This window comes from Hemicordylus capensis, chromosome 2, assembly GCF_027244095.1.
Source record: "Hemicordylus capensis ecotype Gifberg chromosome 2, rHemCap1.1.pri, whole genome shotgun sequence".
Classification (NCBI taxonomy): Eukaryota; Metazoa; Chordata; class Lepidosauria; order Squamata; family Cordylidae; genus Hemicordylus; species Hemicordylus capensis.
Window position 1 is genome coordinate 96,798,665 of NC_069658.1, and position 19,518 is coordinate 96,818,182.

At 45.8% G+C, this 19,518-nt stretch overlaps 1 protein-coding gene across 9 annotated transcripts in view; it reads left to right on the top strand.

Moving 5' to 3' along the window:
- Window positions 1-19,518, top strand: part of LOC128345002 (uncharacterized) — a 39,774-nt gene that overhangs the window by 7,870 nt on the left and 12,386 nt on the right. Inside the window, exons 1-2 of one of the 9 annotated variants that reach the window (XM_053296218.1) lie at window positions 13,584-13,663; window positions 14,123-14,203. The exons of 4 other annotated variants lie outside the window; for them this stretch is intronic. The gene's annotated coding sequence lies outside the window, so the exon portion shown is untranslated. Of the gene's footprint in view, window positions 1-13,265; window positions 13,671-14,122; window positions 14,204-18,326; window positions 18,384-19,518 lie in introns of those variants that run through there. 4 more of the 9 variants (XM_053296221.1, XM_053296216.1, XM_053296217.1 and 1 more) reach the window with 4 other exon arrangements.

A 19,518-nucleotide genomic window follows, 5' to 3' on the forward strand; every position in this document is an offset into this window, starting at 1 on the left:
AGGAAGAGAGACTGGGGCAGGAGGCGGGGGGAAGTGTAAAAGAAACAACCAACCAATCAAATTCTCCCAACTAAACCCCTAAAAGGAAGTAAACTACCACACAGATGCTCTGTGTAGGTTCAGCTAGTGAACACTGTTATTTGAAACTGTTTTGTGTGCTCTTATAGGTGTCTAAGGAATTTTACTACCAACGCCCACTATATGTCCGCACTGCAGGCTTTCAAGCTACATGCAGGGAAGTGCAGGGCTGCAGTGACTGAGTCAGTCAGACCTAAAATGGTGGCAGAGGATGGAATGGCTGACAATTATTACTGATTTTGGACCATTTTTATTAGTCTCTTTGGACATTTTTGGCGGGTGGGCATTGCCCACCCTGCCCTAAGAGAAGAGCCTCCACTGTCCTCACAGCTATCCCGTGAGGCAGGTTTGGAGGGGAGAGAGAGAGAGTGTGTCTCAGCTAAAGTTCCACAGTGTGTTTCATGACTGAATGGAGGACACAAGTCCCCCAATCCTAGTCCTGACACTCTAATCACTACACCACACAGGTTCTTACTTAGCTGTGGGCGTAGGTATTAGCAGGTATGTCCCAAATTTCTTCTAAAAGTAAAACAAAATATTATTTACCTGATTTTTTTTTTTAAGAGAGTAGAAAGTAGTGAATTGAGCAACTTTAAGGGCGGGGGAGAGAAAAGGAATGAGAGAAAGAGCAGAGAGGAGATGGAAGGTAGGTGTTTTGAGGTGGGCACAAGGCTAGGTGTGGCCCACCAGAAGTGTGTCAGAATCTAATCTTGCACACCACCAACTTTTAGTTTGACACCCCCGGCATAGTGCATTTGCAAGAGAGAGAAAATCTTATAAGCTACTAAAGAATCTATACACAGAACACTTCAGAAACAACAAAACCCAGTGCCCCATGGGTTGCTAACCCATGGGCGGTTGGCACCCTCACTGTGGGCCACCCCAGCACCCCCTCCCCAAGTGCAGTTACGTGGCTGCTGAAGCCTCCATTCTTCCCTATGGAGAAAAACCTTAAAGCCACTTGTGGGGAGCTGGGGTGGCCCAGAGTACACAGAGGGTGCTAACCACCCCCATGGGTTGCTAACCCATGGGGTAGTGGGTTTTGTTGTTTCTGAAGTGTTGTGAGTGTAGATTCTTTGGTAGCATATAAGATTTTCAATGACAAACCATGAATCCACTCTCATTGCTAACCTTAAAGACACATAAACTTCAAAAGTCACTTTAAAATCAGCACTTTGCCCAATTCCTTTCAAATAATTCTGGTAGCTTCCTTGCCCCCCTTGGAAACTACCACCGACCACACTCAGCTCTAGGCCACCCCTTTCCCTCCGACGTGAAGCTATACATTTGCTGCAATCCTCATTATTCTCTATGAGGAATTCAAAAATACTTTTAAAATCCACCAATAATCAGAGGAGTGTCCGATTGCCTTGGGGTTTTGTGGGTGGGTAGGCACCGCTGGGTTCCTACCACCCACCCCAATTTTGTGCCCCTAGGTGCTCCAAAATAGGGGATATGGGGTGATTTGGTTCCCATTATACCTTATGAGAAAAACAATTAAAATATTTCAAATATTCATAAAAAAATCATAGGGGTGTCCAAATGCTTCGGGGTTTGGGTGGTTGTTGGCACCCCTGGGTGCTCCACAATAGGGAATAATGGTCTGGTTCAAGTCCCATTATACCCTATGAGAAAAAATAAAATAAAATTCAAAAATTCATAAAAAATTGTATGAGAGTCCGATTGCTTTGGAGTTTGGGTGGCAGGTACCCATGGGTGCCAGCTACCACCCCACCCACTTTTGGAGGTTTGAACCAGTTTGAACAGGTTTGAAACAGTTTGAATTCAAACCGAACCAGAGGGGAGTTCGAGCAAAACCAAAACCGAACCACCCCCTCCTGGTTCGAACCCGGTTCGAATTCAAACCTAACCGGGCAAACCGGTTTTATGCACATCCCTACTGACTGCTGCTGATGTCTATCCTGTGTTTCTTTTTAGATCTTTATACCTTCGGGGACAGTCAGCCATTTTTATTAACAATCTATAGTAATAATTCTCTTAGCCAACCGATCTGCCTGCTCCAGATGGGGTTACACTCCCCCTGAAAGATCAGGTACTTAGCTTGGGAGTTTTCCTAGACCAAAAGCTCTCCCTGGTTTCTCCAACTGAGGCCGTGGCCAGTAGGGCTTTTTATCTGCTTGGGTTGATAAATCAGCTACGTCCATTTATAGAGGTGAATGACTGTAAAAAAGGTGTTACTTATGCTTGCAGACTCAATGCAAATAATTCAGATTGTCATGGAATCATGCAATGATTTAAGTTATAAGGAACATATTGCTAGTAGCTGTAGATAGTGTGATGAGGATGAAGATAGTATGCTTACATCAGACAAGAAACTATCTGTTATTTCTGCCCTACTTCACTCACAATACACGTTTCCAGGATAAGCATAAGAAAAATTAAAAACTCACCAGAGGTCTTTGTGAAGCCGCAGACAGGGGATGGATCCATTGCTGCTGCCTCTTTGTGCTGATCTCTGTGATGAAAATAATCTGAACAAATAGATGTAGTCTCACTGATTCCCTACTATGAGTGAGAGTCCACTCTCACTCACTCCCTACCATTGAATCCACTCTCAGAAGAACACCTCAGACATTGCAACAACAAACCCCAGTGCGCCCTGGGATTGTGAGTGGGTGGCACCCTATGTGCACTACACCACAACCTGCTCCGGCCCACCCTGGGGCCTCGCAAGTTGAGTTATGGGGCTGATGAAGTTCCCATTGTTTCCTATGGAGAAAAGATTAAAGACGTGTAAACTTCAACCTTTTCAATAAAAATCATCCTTGCCCAATTTATTTGAAATCTTGGTGACAGATTCCTGCCACCCATTGGGCATTGCCACCCAGCACAACCCACTATGGGCCAGGCTGTTACCTCCCAAGCAGAGTTACAAGGCTGCTTTCCCTATGGGGAAAAGGTTGGAGATGCATAAACTGCCATATAGTGAATGATACCATAGGTCCATTTAGCTCAGTATTGTCTACACTGGATGGCAGCAGCTTCTCCAAAAAGGTTGCACGCAGGAATCTCTCTCAGCCCAATCTTGAATAAGCTGCCATGGAAGGTGCTTGAAACCTTCTGCTCTTCCCAGAGCAGCTCCATTCCCTAAAGTAAATACCTTGCAGTGCTCACACATGTAGTCTCCCATCCACATGCAACCAGGGCAGACCCTGCTTAACTAAGGGGACAAGTCATGCTTGCTACCACAAGACCAGCTCTCCTCTCCTAGCCAACACTGCCTAAATGTAGTGCTTAGAGTGTTGGACTAGGACCGGGGAGACCTAATTTTGATTCACCGTTCATCCATGAAACTCAAAGCACTGGTTCACTCCAGGCCAGTCATGTATCTCCCAGCCTAAGCTACCTCACAGGGCTGTTGTGAGGACAAAAATAAGCATGCAAGAGTCCCCCTTGCAATTTTTCTATAGACCTTCCCCATTCTAGTATAAAATCTGCTAGATATTCTAGTACAGAAATGCATGCATCCTGACATCTTTAAGCATTCTTGGAAGGGAAAATTAAATGTTAAGAAGTCATACTTACCAATCCTAAGCAGATGAAGCAAGAAGCAAGCAACTTGCAAAATGTCCCATAGACTTATAAAAGGATTCCAGTCATGAGACGTCTGAGTCGTTCTGGGATTTTAAAGAAATGTCCCAGACAGGAAAAGATCTTTTTGTGAGCATGCATTCAGAAACTAATAGGAACATAGGAAACAGCCATATACTGAGTCAGACCATTGGTCTATCTAGCTCAGTATTGTCTTCACAGACTGACAGCGGTTTCTCGAAGGTTGCAGGCAGGAATCTCTCTCAGCCCTCTCTTGGAAATGCCAGGGAGGGAACTTGGAACCTTCTGCTCTTCCCAGAGCGGTTCCATCCCCTGAGAGGAATATCTTACAGTGCTCACACTTCTAGTCTCCCTGTCGTATGCAACCAGGGCAGACCCTGCTTAGCTATGGGGACAAGTCATGCTTGCTAGCACAAGACCAGCTCTCCTCTCCTAAAGACCAGCTCTCCTCTCCTAAATCATGGATGAATTGCCGAGCTATCGTGCCCCATTAAGGGCAGCAAATTGTGGCAAGCTATGGGACATAAGAGTTTCAGGAGGCAATCAACCCTGGGGCCCTGAGATCTAAAATTCCAACCCCCACCCCAATACACCAACTTGTTAAGCATCACCACCTACTTACTGTCTGTGCATGCACACACAGACACACCACAGAATGATGCTATGGGGTAGGTGGAATATGAGAGGGTGCTGAACACTGACATCATACAGAAATACCCATTGAAGATGTAAAGGGATGGGGGGGGGAGTGCGATCTGCTGGGGCCCAGCCCAGGAGTGGAAGCATGGTGCCTGGAAACTGATTGGATCCCAGTGGAGGACTGGAACTCAGGACAGCCTTGTGAATCAGAGATGTGGACCCATCAGAAAAGCCCATCTGGTTGAAATCTGTGGGGTAGGTGGAGCCACACCTCTAATAGCTGAACCTGTGTCCCCAAAAATATGTTGGGGGCAGTGCAATCTGGACTGGTGTCCAGGACTGGAACTCAGGACCTGTGCGTGCAAACAGCAGTGACTCTGCTGCAACCCCATGCAATGAAAGCTTCTCACCCGCTCATAAGGGGATGTGACAGATGAAGCTAGCAAAAACTGCACAATTGATTAGGCTTGCCCATGTTCCCAAAGCACAAGATGATTTTAATGTTTTGAAGATAATGAATGACATTGTTCAGAAAAAAAAATCCATTGCAAAAATCTTATACATAATTTTTAACAATGTAGTTTAATTTCTCATTTAATAACCAAACCGCTAATATCTGAATCTAGCCCAGGATGAAACATCTTACACCTAAATCTCAAAAATGAAATTTTTAATGTTTTGAAGATAATGAGTTACATTGCTCATAAACGGACGTGACATATGCAGTCAGCAAAGCGCCACCATTGATTAGTCTTGCCCATGTTCCCAAAGCACCAAAATATTTTAATGTTTTGTTCGGGGGGGGGGACATAAAACATATTAAACACAATTTTTAACAATCTTAAACATCAGTTCAGAAAAAAACATTTAAAAACCTATTGTATCCAATAACTTTCTCAGGCAGATCATTTTAATGAGCCACTCCCCCTTTGAAGGTGGGGTGTGACTGTGAGACCAACCTTAACCATATGGTGGTCTGTCCATGACAATGGGGAAATCACAGGAGTCCCCACCCATGGAACACCACCCTGATCAGAGTAAAAGACCAAATCAAGCGTGTGACCTGCAATGTGCGTCGGTCCAGAGACCCTTTGGGATAGGCCCATAGTTGGCGTGGCTGCTAGGAACTCCTGAGCCACCCCAGACAAATTGGTCCCAAGGTGGGCATTGAAGTCCCCCAGCACCACAAGCCTGGGATACTCCAACGCAAAACCTGAGACCAAGTCCGTCAGCTCAGTTAGGGATTTCATTGGGCAGCGGGCCGATCGGTACAACAAGAGAAGTCTCAGTGTATCTCTGGTCCCCAAACTTAGGCACACACATTCAATATGGCAAGACACTTCCACAGGGATCATGGTCAGGGAGAGGTTGTTCTTGTAGACCACAGCCACTCTACCTCCCCGCCCATGTCTCTGCACCCACTCCTCAACAGAGTACCCTGGAGGGAGGAGCTGGGACCAGACTGGGCCACCAGCCTCCCCCAACCAAGTCTTTGTAATACATACCAGGTCTGCCCCTTCATCCAGAATCAGATCATGGAGGGTGTCCGACTTATTCTGGACAGACCTGGCATTACAGAGAAGCAAGGTGAGAATGTGTGGGAGGTTTGCACTGCTCCCCAAGGTCAAAGAGCTGGCAGGGCAGCCGGAAGGGGAAAGAGCTAATAGATTTCTGACTTCCCTTCCCCTGTAATGACACGCTGACCTGCGAACTTTACATCCTCTATTCCCCACCACCACCGGAATAGCAACACCAGAGTCAGTGGCCACCCCCTCTCCCCGTCTCCCTACCCCCAGACAAACCAAGACACATCTGAAACACCTAGGATCCAAAAACAACGGAAGCCAAAAAATATCACCAGGGTCTCACTGCCCCCCGAGGTGGCTCCCCCAAGGGGGCGACCCTGCCGGTGGTGGGCCCACCGCCACATGGCAGCAGTCCTTCCATACGCCCAGAAAGATGGCTAATATGAGTAGCTGACCCTCAGGAACTGCTGACTCACCCCCTCTGGCCCCGATCTGTGTGCTGACTTACCTGCAGGGCAGCCACAGCCCCACATGCTAGGGGCACACACAGGCTGGCAAGCTAACAGCAGACAGCAACCACACAGGCTCTCACCACTGGGCAGCCACTGTCTCTGGGAAGCAGATGTTAAAGCCACCTTCTCCCTACAAGGCTTCTGGCAACTGACAGTTCCTTGCACATAGCTAGGATGCAGGATTAGGGTCTAAAAGGAGAGATGCAACCTGTGATTGGGAATGAAGTTTGGGGGGACATATGCAGCATTTGATAAGCTTCTAGCCTAAGGAAGTGTTGGGTGGAAGGTCTGCAGATGAAAAGTCACATTCCTTTGACCCTGATCCTGTATCTCAGTTGGAAGCCTACTCTCTACATAAGATGTGTAGGCCCGAGAACACAGCGAACAGGGATAGCAAACAGGATGTTGGAGTTTTGCAGGAGTTTAGTGGGAAGTGTGCGGGGGAGCCTGGAACAAGCCCCTGTGATCACAAGGAGCCTGGGAGAGGAGAGCTGGTCTTGTGGTAGCAAGCATGACTTGTCCCCATAGCTAAGCAGGGTCTGCTCTGGTTGCATATGAATGGGAGACTTGATGTGTGAGCACTGCAAGATATTTCCCTCAGGGGACGAAGCTGCTCTGGGAAGAGCAGAAGGTTTCCGGTTCCCTCCCTGGCTTCTCCAAGATAGGGCTGAGAGAGATTCCTGCCTGCAACCTTAGAGAAGCTGCTGCCAGTCTGTGAAGACAATACTGAGCTAGATAGACCAATGGTCTGACTCAGTATATGGCAGCTTCCTATGTTCCTAAGATAAGGGAAGTACAAATCTAGAAAGCCAGCAGGGCAGGGGGCACTTCCCAGTGTATTGCACAGAGTGCCACATCTATGACTATTTGCGCCACAGGCAGAAATAATGGGTGTGTGCTCAGTGCAAGGAACTCCTGGCTCTCAGGGAACAAGTTCTTTCCCTCGAGACCAAGGTGGCGGATCTGGAGAAGCTCAGAGAGACAGTGAGGCATGAAGATGAGACCTTCAGGGACATAGCAGAGGCATCCCACTTCAGGGCTGATACCTCCACTGCTCTCAGAGATAATGAAGGTCTCGGGGAAGGAGGACATTGGTCTGAGGAAGAGGGAAATGCTCCTTTAGAAGGGACCCCTTCCGTGGATGATGAGCCCATATCCTCTCGCACAGAAGATACTCCTCCGGGGGTGGGGGCCTCCTTGTACTGGGGGATTCGATCATTAGAGGTACAGAGAGATGGGTTTGTGACCCATGTGTTGACCACACGGTGACTTGCGTGCCTGGTGCAAAGGTTGTGAACATCACACAGCATCTAGATAGGCTGTTAGGCAGTGATGGGGAGGAGACAGCTGTCATAGTGCACGTCTGCACCAACGATGTGGGGAAATGTAGCTGGGAGGACCTGGAAGCCAAATTTCAGCTGATGGGTAGCTTATTCAAGTCCAGGACCCACAAGGTAGCATTCTCAGAAATGCTGCCTGTTCCACATGCAGATACAGTGAGACAGGCAGCGCTGAGGGGTTTCAATGCGTGGATGAGACGTTGGTGCCGGGAGGAGGCGTTTAGATTTCATTAAGAAAATCCCAAGGCGGCTCACAATAAAATTTAAAAACAAGATTATAAAAAAGACATATTAAAATATTGAGCTAAAAATATAAAAACAAATCTGATTTTTAAAAATTAGATTAAAACACTAGCATAAAAACAGTACAAAATACAAGAACCAGCAGTGGAGACAATCATATAAAAGCATGGGTAAAAAGCCACGATTTAACATGCTTTCTAAAAACTGTGATGGAGACCGAGGAGCGGATACCCACCGGGAGAGCATTCCAGAGTCTGGGGGCAGCAACAGAAAAGGCCCTGTCCTAAGTGCATGACAACTTAGCCTCCCTCATTGTCAGCAACCAGAGCAGAGCCCCCTCAGATGACCTTATCAAGCGGGCAGCAACCTTTGGGAGCAGGCAGTCCCTCAGGTATCCCGGGCCCAAACCGTTAAGGGCTTTAAAGGTCAAAACCAGCACCTTGAATTGGACCCAGAAATGAACTGGCAGCCAGTGCAACTCTTTCAGAATGGGTGTGATGTGCTCCCACCAGGAAGCTCCAGATAAAACCCTAGCTGCTGCATTTTGCACTAGCTGCAGTTTCTGGATATTCTTCAAGGGCAGCCCCACGTAGAGCTCATTACAGTAATCCAGCCGTGATGTGAATAAGGCATGGGTAACCATGGCCCGATCTGCCTTCTCAAGAAAGAGACACAGCTGGCACACTAGCTGAAGCCATGCAAAGGCACCCCTGGCCACCGCCTCCACCTGAGCTTCCAAAAGCAGAGCCGGGTCCAGTAGTATCCCCAAGCTGTGTACTTGCTCCTTCAAGGGGAGTGCAACCCCATCCAGAACCAATAAAATCTCCTCATCCCAATTGGCTCTTCTACTGACCAACAGTACCTCCGTCTTATCTGGATTCAATTTCAGTTTATTAGCCCACATCCAACCCATCACGGCCTCCAGCCTCCGATTCAGGACATCCACCGCCTCCCTAGGATCAGGTGACAAGGAGAGATAGAGCTGAGTGTCATCCGCATATTGCTGACAACTCAGTCCAAGTCCCCGGATGACCTCTCCCAGCGGTTTCATGTAAGTGTTAAACAGCATGGGGGACAAGACCGAACCCTGCGGGACCCCACGGGCCAGTGGCCACGGAGCCGAGCAGTAGTTCCCCCAGCACCACCTTCTGGACCCTCCTCGCCAAGGACCAGAACCACTTCAATGCAGTACCTCCAATTCACATACTCAAGAGGCGGTCCAGAAGGATACCATGGTCTATAGTATTGAAAGCCGCCGAGAGGTCCAGGAACAGGGATGTACTCCCCCTGTCTATTATTATTATTACTATTACATTTATATCCCGCTCTTCCTCCAAGGAGCCCAGAGCGATGTCTCTTTCACAACAATCCTGTGAAGTAGGTTAGGCTGAGAGAGAAGTGACTGGCCCAGAGTCACCCAGCTAGTTTCATGGCTGAATGGGGATTTGAACTTGGGTCTCCCCGGTCCTAGTCCAGCACTCTAACCACTACCATGCTGGCTCTCCTAGTTCTCAGCATAGGTCATCCACTAGAACAACCAAGGCAGTCTGATGTCCAGGGCGGAAGCCAGACTGAAAAGGGTCCAGATAATAAAGAAAGATCATTTTGACAGCAGGTGGGTACATACTCCTATTCACCATGATTGATTGATGTCTGCTTTATCTGATCTGTGCCCTCCACACTGATACAACACTCAGAGTGAGATGTAGCCCCCAAGGACACCTTACGAACCCCATATCAACACAGATGGGAGTCATACAGGGTTGTATCCTGGCCCCACTTCTGTACAACTTTTACATCAATGCCATGGAGACCTGAATTAACAACCCTGACTCCCACCCTTCCAAATTGGCTGTAAGAACCATCTCCATCCTACTCTATGCAGACGATGCTTCAGTCCTTTGGAGGAGGCCTCAGAAGGGTGCTGGAGACATTGTCACAGTACTGCAAGAGTGAGCAACATGAAATAAAGTACCAAAACACTAAGGTCATGGCCTTCGCCAGAAGACCTAAGACCCATCACTGGAATATAGACAGACACAGAATTGAGCAGTTCACCTGTTTTACATACCTGGGGGTGGTCCTTCATGCCTCTGGTTCAAGAAAGGCCCACTGTGACCACGTTGCCTTAGCACAGAGGATCTCTGCTGCCATCTTGAGGTTCCTTAAGACCAGGGGCAGCCATTATGTACCTGCAGCACTCAAACTATATGTGGCCAAGCCTCTGGCACAATTACTATATGGCTCCCACCCAGGATCCCCCTCCAATCTTCTTGCACTGGAACGTGTCCAATCTAAAGTCCTAAGAGTTGTCTTGCTGTGTCTCCAATGCTGCTCTTTGTTTGGAAACTGGTTTCGATAAAAGCTGAGGCTGAAGTTTGTATGACTGTTCTCAACCACAGGATCAAACTAGTCCTTTGCCCATGGGGCCTGGTCCCACTAACCCTGCAGAACAATTTCCAATCTCCTGGGAAATACAACCAAGTGGCACTACTGGGCTTCTCCCCATCCCTCCTGCTTGCTATGGGCTGTGACAAGGTGAAAACAGCCAAACAGAGGATCCTGGACATGGAATTTTTTAATTTTTTTATTAAAAGATTTAATATACTGCCCAATCCACAGACTCAGCGAGGGTACAAGGCAAGAACAGCATCCAAGATTTTAAAAAGGAGAGAGAGAGAGAGATTTAAAGGTCAAACGCCTAGCGGAAAAGAAACCTCTTCAATAAGATCTTAATCTTAAAGGCTGAAAGGGAGGAGGCAGACTGAATCGGGGGCGGGGCGGGGGAGAGACCTCCAAAGTGAAGGGGCGGCAACAGAGAAAGCCCTTCCACAGGCCCTAGTACTACGGACCTCTCTGAGACCAAGGACCGAAAGAAGGGCAATCTGAGAAGATCTCACAGGATGGGACAGAACTGGCCAGGAGAGGCAGTCCTGAAGGTAAACAGGTGCTACGCTCTGAAGAGTTTTAAAGCTGAGAACCAGCACTTTGAATTGAACCCAGAAGCAAGTAGGTAACCAATGCAGCGACCGCAAGAGAGATGTCACACTATAATATCTCCTAGCGTCCATAAAGCAGGCGGGCCACCACATTCTGGACCAACTGAAGCTTCTGAGTCATCTTCAAAGGCAACCCCAGGTAGAGCACATTACAGTAATCCAGATGAGAGATGATGAGGGCATGAGTTACTGTTGCCAGGGCCTACTGGCTGAGATAGGGCCGCAACTGGTGGACCAGCTGAAGCTGGGCAAAAGCATCTCTGGCCACGGCCTCCACCTGCTGCTTGAGCAGGAGCCGCGAGTCCCAGAGGACCCCCAAGTCATGGACCACCTCCTTCAGGGACAGCGCAACCCCGTCCAGGGAGAGACTCAGATTCAGCAAATGGCCAGATTGAGGAGTAAAAACAGAAGGAGAAAAAACCCACCCGTGACTAGAACAAAAATGTATGAAGAGATCATTTATTTCATTACAACAGCTAAAAATATGTACTAATAACCAATCAAACAATGGTGAGAAGAATGATAACTAGAAACAGAAATCATAGATGACAACTGATACTGGAACATAAATGATAATTGCCAAAACAATCTTGTGGAGATACTACTGACCAAAACAAAAGTGGGGCTGCAAAAGAACAAAATGAGGCCGGCAGGGCTCTAAGCTGACTGTCCCTGACTGGCTAGCATCAAAGGAATAGCTAAATTAAAACCATGAAATTCATAAAGAGCTAAAAAAAAACCTGCAGAACTGGGGCAAATCACCTCAATAATGTGAACGTCTATAAAGCTCAAAAAGCAGAAACAAACCAAAACATAAGATAATGGAAAAACCTAACATGGAGTAATATATATAACATAACCAGTTACCAAGGAAATACATAAAGAGAATAACAGTGAACAGCTAGAAACTAATAGCAGCCAGTACTGAGGGACAAAAGGAGGACAATATCTTCTGCACCCGGTCAGCTAGTTATTATTATTTTACCCAAAATTTATTAAGTTCTGAGTATGTACACAATGAGTGTGTAGGTTTTGACCTATTATTTCATTTTTAAATTTGCTAACTTTTGTAAAATATCACACCATCAGAGGTTTTGATACAGGAGAAGTGCTTGGAAAATTTGACAGATCAAAGGAGGCAAGGTCTAAAAAAGTTTGAAAAGCTCTGCTTTAGACTGGAATACAAAATGTGAAACACCATAAATGACTATTCTGGTCACCCTTGACTTTCCTGCTGCAAAAGTGACACAATGAGATCTGGCAGACAAGTGGCAAGTGTGTAAACTCACAGGAAGAGGAGAAACCTCAAGTAATCTTCATTTTTTTTGTAGCGCAACAAAATAAGCTTTTAGATTTAATCATGAAGAGACTAGAGCTTAAAAGTACAAATGACATTTTATACTTATGAAGTGATTTTATATCATCACATTGTGAAATCAAAATCAGCTTAATTTGGAGTGGCTGCTCCAGCATCCTTATTGGCTGGCCCGTATCAAGTGATGGGTTATAAACATGGTGGCCTCCATGCTTGCCTCAAGGGGCCGAAAGCACAACCCCACCCCACGATCGCATGAAGCGGCGAAGAGTGGCAATGTAGAATCATGTTTTAACTGTTACATTCTTGGTTTGTTTTGTTTATGCTGTAAACTGCCTAGAGACTTTGGTAGTGGGTGGTATAAAGATTTATTAAATTAATAATGAATGAATGGATGAATGAATAAATAAATGGGACCACAAGAAATGTAGTTCTTCAGTACCAATGCCACTGATGAAGACTGCAAAGGTCAAAACACATTTGGTGTAGGAGACATTAAATTGGATTAAGTACCTCCTTGTGCTGTGCCATAGCATGGGAGGACAAGCGACATGCAGAAGAGTTTGTTTTACACTATGGATACAGAAGCTTGTTAATTCCCATGTAACTTAGGACTCCCATTGGAACACCCTTTTGTATTTGTTAATATATACTTCATATCTTTGCAGATCTCTCTCTATATATATTTGATGGGCTTTTTTTAACCATGGAGAGTATATTTTGTTTGTTGTCTTTGTAGATATTTTATCTGGATTTATTCAGGTTTTATTCAGACTATTTTTACATCATAAGTTACCTCCCTTTTATGAAGAATATAGATTTGTGATTCCAGATAGTTTTAATCCTAAATATAAGTGTATTAACAAACACATAAAGGCATAGAACATATATCTATGTTGAGGCAGGCTAATTTGAATATTATGCATTTTGCTAATCAAGCATATTCATTGCTGTATTGACCAGTTGCTTTGTGCCTTCTGCTACAAATACCTCAAATACTGGGGGAACGATAAAAGAAAACACCTTTTTATATGGCCATTCATTTTATTTACTTATTAAATCTTTTCTATACCATCCTTCTTCTGGCCTTTGAAAAGAAGCTGTAGACAACATAAAATCATAATATCAGCAATTACAAAATAAATAAAAACCAACACAAATGGCTAAGTCAAAAGCCCCAAAACATAGCAGCATAATTCAGAGCAGGAACTGATAATAACTGTGGCAGGAATCAAAATTCACAGTGCAAATAGGACTCTTTGTGACATTACAGACCCATACTGTATTACCTAACAAAGGTACTGACCAGCAGAGCATATGTCTTTCTGCTTTCAAAACAAGTCTAACTAAACTAAAGTGGGAAATGAGTGCGAAAGGGTGGGGATCCATGCCTTGATGTTATCTTTGGAGATCCTCATCCACGGGCCTGTGCCTTCAGGTAGGAGGTGGGCAGCAACCCGAGCAAGCCTTCCTTATTTCTGCTGTCTTCCATTTTGTGAATATTTCCTCCAGGATGCTTTGGATAAATCAAGTCCTAAGTTTAGCCTGGTTTTTAAAAATCCATCTAAGTATCATTCATAAATGCAGATTGCTAAAGGTGAAGCTGTGATGTGATAATGAAAACATTTTGAAAATGTTGATTGGCCTGAGGAACATCTCCATCTCGCCCTCCTCCCAGCCCCAGAACTCAGTTGTCTCCCTACATCAATTGATAAGGTGCATGTGAGCAGTTACTGCTTGGTTCCGCTCTTCTCAAGGGTGCAGCAAGCCCTGAAGGGGCCCATGTTCAGGAATTGAAGATGCCCCCCCTGCTTATTTTGTGGTGCCATATAAAAGAAGAGAAAGAGGGTTAGAGGGAAAAGAAACCTCCCCCCACAAATACCTCCTCTTGCTATAGGGGCAAGAAGCAGCAAGCATCTGTCTGACTGGGGATATGGATATCCAGGCAGTAGCAAGAAGTTCCAGATGGCTCATGCAAGTAAGCAAATCCACTTTCTAGGGCCGGGTTTAGTATGCAGTTATAAGTAATTTTTAACCCACACACCCCAGTTAGGATTTGATCTGTTAGGAACTACCATCACCACAAATCAGGTTGCTACTAGCTACTAACCTAGAGTAGGTGGTGTATGATGAACTTGGTTGTCTACACTCAGAGTGCAGGGCAGGATTGTGGGGCTATTTGGGGGAGAAACAGGACTCAAATGAAGAAATCAGAATGTTGATATTGCCAAATTTTACCATTAACATTTTTGATGAGTGTGTCCTATTCTTATAACCATTTTAATGCTTGTACAAAAACTCTTGTATACAGTGTACAGTTATAGCTATTCACCTGTTATGTGGAATACCAAGTGCACTTCAGTACACTTCCTATCTGTACCATGCATTTGAGAGACCTGTTAACTTTTCATTAGATTGGTATTTTAAATTTCCATTTTAATATTTTTATTGTGTAATTTTTATAGTCTTGGGATTGTTTTAGTTAAAGGCGGTAAAAATGTAATAAATAAATTAAATAAGGAAAAACCTTCAAAAACCTGCTATTGGGAACATGGATTGGAAGTTTTGGGTGGAGTAAACCGTGAATTTTTTTTTTAGGGGCACCTCTGCTGGTCAGATGTAGGAGAGGGTCAAAGGGTTTTTGTTCTTTTAAAAATTATTTTTTCCCCACCCCAATCAAAAAGATCTTCACAGTTCAGACAGTTTTAAACACTAAACACACCACTGGGAAGTGGAGAAGGGTCACCGGGATCTTTCCTCCTTCCAAGTAAACACCTAACAATCCCCTTATTTTCAGGTATACCACAGGGGTAAAAAAGACTTATGAGATGTCATGAAAGGTTCCACACTCATTTCTTAGGACCCTGGTGGAATTTTTCTTCTTCTTCAGATGTTTCATTCCAGTCCTTACAGAGCAATTCTATAGTCCCAGTTATACCGATTACCACTTACACTAATAAACCTTCAGGGTAACTTACTCAGGATCTTGTGCACTCCCAGGACAAAATGGGAGAAGAAGGGGGAAGTGGTTTTTAAAAAAACAATTCAGAAAGTTGTAGCCTCAACCAGTCACTTTCTCAACATCCATAGCAACACTACCCATGGCAACACTACTAGTCTGCACCAATCATGGGGCATGCCCCTATGTGCCACCAATGCCCCTATGTGTGCCAGGCATGGAAAGAGCCAATCCATTCATGGCATTCGGGTGCTAGTTCCCCCACAGCATATCACACACACAAAATGCACAACCCACCAGGCACAAGGATGCCAAAGAGCCTCGGGCAGCAAGAGGTCAGAAATGGACCGTAGCAAGGGGTTCCAATTCCTTTATAATGCCTCCCCCAAACACACAGACAGCTAATAGCCACCTTTTGGAGTACAAAAGACAAAAACCAGATACTCCCTTTGGGAGGGACTCCTTCCCCATTCAACAACAAAAAGATATAGTAGCCAGTATGCAGAGCACAGTGTGCTGATATTAAGCTGGGTACCATAACTTTTTGAGAATGAAAAAATATTTTCCCTCTAGGCTGGCTGGGCTGCATTCTTAAGTTGTCCTCATCCACTCCAGTCCAGTCCATCACAGCAGCATTGTTGACTCCAGCCCAGGATGTCCTTCCTGCAAACTACATCCAGTTTCCCTCGCTCTCCCTCCTGCTCTCTCCCTGGTCCCACCCTGCCCAACTTGGGCAAAAAAGTTGTTGGGGTTGATTCCAGCCCGGGAGATCTGCTTCCAACTGAGACAGAGAGTTGCTCAGTCAGAGGAGCAACTCACTGAGCTGGTGAAGGGAAGCTCAGAAGGCTGCTGGAAAGCCAAATGAGCTAGCTGTCAGGAGCCTGTCTGTCTGGTATCCAAGTCAAGGTCAGAAACAGCTCCTTGAAATCCTCCCTGGTCTGCAAAGAAAACACAAGAGAACACTTTACTGGAAGTATCAGCTTCAGACAGTCTCCCCCACAAACTCAGTCTGCTCACCAGATAGCACCGTTCCAGAGCAAAAGGAGTGCAAGGTGTTCCTGGGGGAGGTGTTACAGCTAGAGCAGCTGTCAGGACTTGGTCAGGTTAGCAGAGTAGCAGCAGGAAAAGCCTGGGTCTCTAGAGGCCAACACAAAGCAGGGGTTTCCTCTTAATCAGAAGTTCAGCTGTAGCAGGCTCAAAGAGACTTGTTGCTTCCAGCAGCATTCACTGCCTGCTGGCCTTGATTTATAGTGCTTTGACTAATTAGGTTCCTCCTCCAATCAGCTGCCAACAATTCCGCTTTTATCTTGCTTGTTAAGCAGCCGCTTGCTCCATCTGAGTGTTTCCAGCTGTCACTGGCAATGCTTATATCTCTGCAGTTGGGGTGTTATTGTTTGCGTGCTCTCTGGCTCAGGACTTGGCTCTGCACCCACCCCGCTTCTCCTGTGCAGTTTCTGATGGCCCCTCAGGAGCTGCAGCCTCAACTTGGCCTGCCTCCGTTTCTTCCTGCAGCCCAACAGATGAACTCTCTTCCTGTTGCTCTGTTGGAGGGTTGCCAACTTCCTCATCCTCCTCACTATTCGAAAGTAAGGGCATGACACTAGCTGAGTGAGCTCCCTCTCTCCCTCCCTCGGCCCCACCCAGCTTCTGCTGCTCCTCCAGGACCTCTGACACAGAGAGTTGAGTGAGTCAGAGCTAGGCTGGAGTGAGCTGCTGAGCTGCTGCACGGTTGCTTGTTCTCATCCCTTGCTCCCTCCTGGCAGTGGCGCAGCAGCCCCTGCCTTCCCTTCTCCGACAGAGTTGCTCTGCTCAGCCTGCCTCAGAGCAACTCGCTGGAGTCTTCTGGACTCAGCATCAATGCAGTTCAGGAAATTGTGTAGGCAAGGATCTCCAGTGGCCGGATATCTTCTCCTGCTGGTTAGGGCAGCTGCAGCAGCCCCTGCCCGGTGTATCAACGGTTTCTCCTGCCTCTCAACAACCCCTTTTCTGTATGGTTTTCTGACAATCTAGCTTTATTCTCCCCTACCACATCAGATTTCACTACTTCCTCCTCCATTCCTGATAAACCTCCGTGTTGTATGTTCATGCTCAGTCTTCCTGTGTGTAGCCACTCAGTTGCCCATACCTTGAAGAGACTCTTGCCCTGTAATATCAGAAACTCTTACCCTGGAACAAATTCCATGAACATGAGACATATTGAATTACATTGTTAAAAGTTATGTTTAATATTTTTGGAATGTTTTTTTCCTGAACAATGCAATTCATTATCTTTAAAATATTAAAAATTATATTTTTAACAATTATGTTTAAGATGTTTTGTCTTGGGCACAGATTCAGCTATTAGGGGTTTGGTAATTAAATGAAAAGTTAAACTACATTGTTAAAAATTATGTTTGAGAAGTTTGAAATGGTTTTCTGAACAATGCCATTCATTATCTTTAAAACATTTTTTAAAATTGTTGCTTTGGGAAAATAGGCAAGCCTAATCAATTGTGCAACTTTCCTGCCTGCATCTGTCACGTCCCCTTATAAGCAGGTGAAGAGCTTTCATTGTGTGGGATTGCAGCAGAGGCACTGCTGTTTGCACACACAGATCCTGAGTTCCAGTCCTGGACTCCCATCAGTTTCTAGGGGCCATGCTTCCACTCCTGGGCTGGGACCCAGCAGGTCCCACTCCCCCCACCCCTGTTTTTAACTTCAATGAGTACTCTTTTCTGAAGGACTGTCAGTGTTCAGCACCCTCTCCTATTCCACCAACCCCACAGATTTCAACAAGACAGGCTTTTCTGATAGGTCCTCTTCTCTGATGCATGAGGCTGTCAGTTTTCCCTATCCCTGTCAGATTGCACCACCCTGGCAGGCTTTTCTGAGAGTCCTCATCTTTGATGCACTAGGCTGTCAGTTTCCCCTGTCAGGTTGCACATCTCCTGGTTCCAGTCCTGGACTCTAGTCAGTTTCCAGGGATTATGCTCCCACTCCTGTGCTGGGACCCAGCAGATTTGCTGGGTGCTCTTTTCTGAAGGACTAGCAGTGTTCAGCAGCACCTAACCCCACAGATTTCAACCAGGAGGGCTTTTCTGAAGGGTGCTCTTCAAAGACGCACAAGGCTGACAGTTTTCCCTGTCCCTTTCAGATTGCACTACCCCCAACGTATTTATTGGACACAGGTGCAGCTATTCGAGGTTTGGTTATTAAATGGGTAATTCAGCTACATTTTAAAAATTACATTTAAGATGTTTGAAATGGTTTCCTGAACAATGTGATTCATTATCAGTCGTGCAGCTTTGCTGACTGCAACTGTCAGGTCCCCTTATGAGCAGGCAAGGAGCTTTTGTTGTGTGGGTTTGCAACAGAGGCACTGCTGTTTGCCCGCACAGGTCCTGCGTTCTAGTCCTGCAATGGACTCCAATCAGACCATGTTTCCACTCTGATGCACGAGGCTACCCCTGCTGGCTTTTCTTAGCTTGGCCAAGCTTGGCTCCAATGTGTTGTCATGATATATTAACTTGTTAATGTTTGTGCACTCAAGGACCATGTTAAAAATACTGCATGTGCCATGGTGTGTGTGTCTGTAGGATGATGTTTAACTGGCAGCTGTTGCTTTGGAATATTTAGAATTACACACAGAAGAGATTTACACAAGTGCTTTAATTGCTGTCAGTCATCCCTGTCATATTGCACTACCACGGGCAATTAAACATTCTGAACTCTTTACTTTTGAGTGGTTGCGAAGGCTTAGTCCTTTGCTGGTGGTTTGGACATTATTGTGCAGTATATGGAAGCTGGACATGTGACCACACAACTGCCCATTCCTATTGAACTCAATAAATCAGTGAGTTTTGTCACATATACACACAAGGTGTTTTTTTTACTAATCTCATAGTAAAATTCTTGATTCTCATCACCACTCCACTAGGTAGGGAGAGCACAGAAACAAGGCATCAGCGGTGCAGAAACTGCTTGCAGATTTGCTGGGTCACCTGCATGTTCCACACTCAGCCTTCTTTCCTTTCCAATTGACTGCCACTCCTGCAGGCACACATCCACTGTGTGTGTAGTGATTCCCCAATGGACATTCCACCTTCAACAAGGAAGAGATCACATATGTGTTGCGTGCACCTATGCTGCAGCATTGCATATTTTTGTGTAGGGTGTGCTATTGCTGGAGCTTGGAACTAAGAAGGTGCCAAGGAGGGGGGCGGGATTACAAGCACTTCTAACATTTTGCACTCATGCAAGCATGAGACCTCCTGAACACAGTCCTCAAATGTGACTCCTGAACAGACAGGCTTGGAGAAGAAGTTTTCATAGGGGGACAGTCTACATTGTCTGCA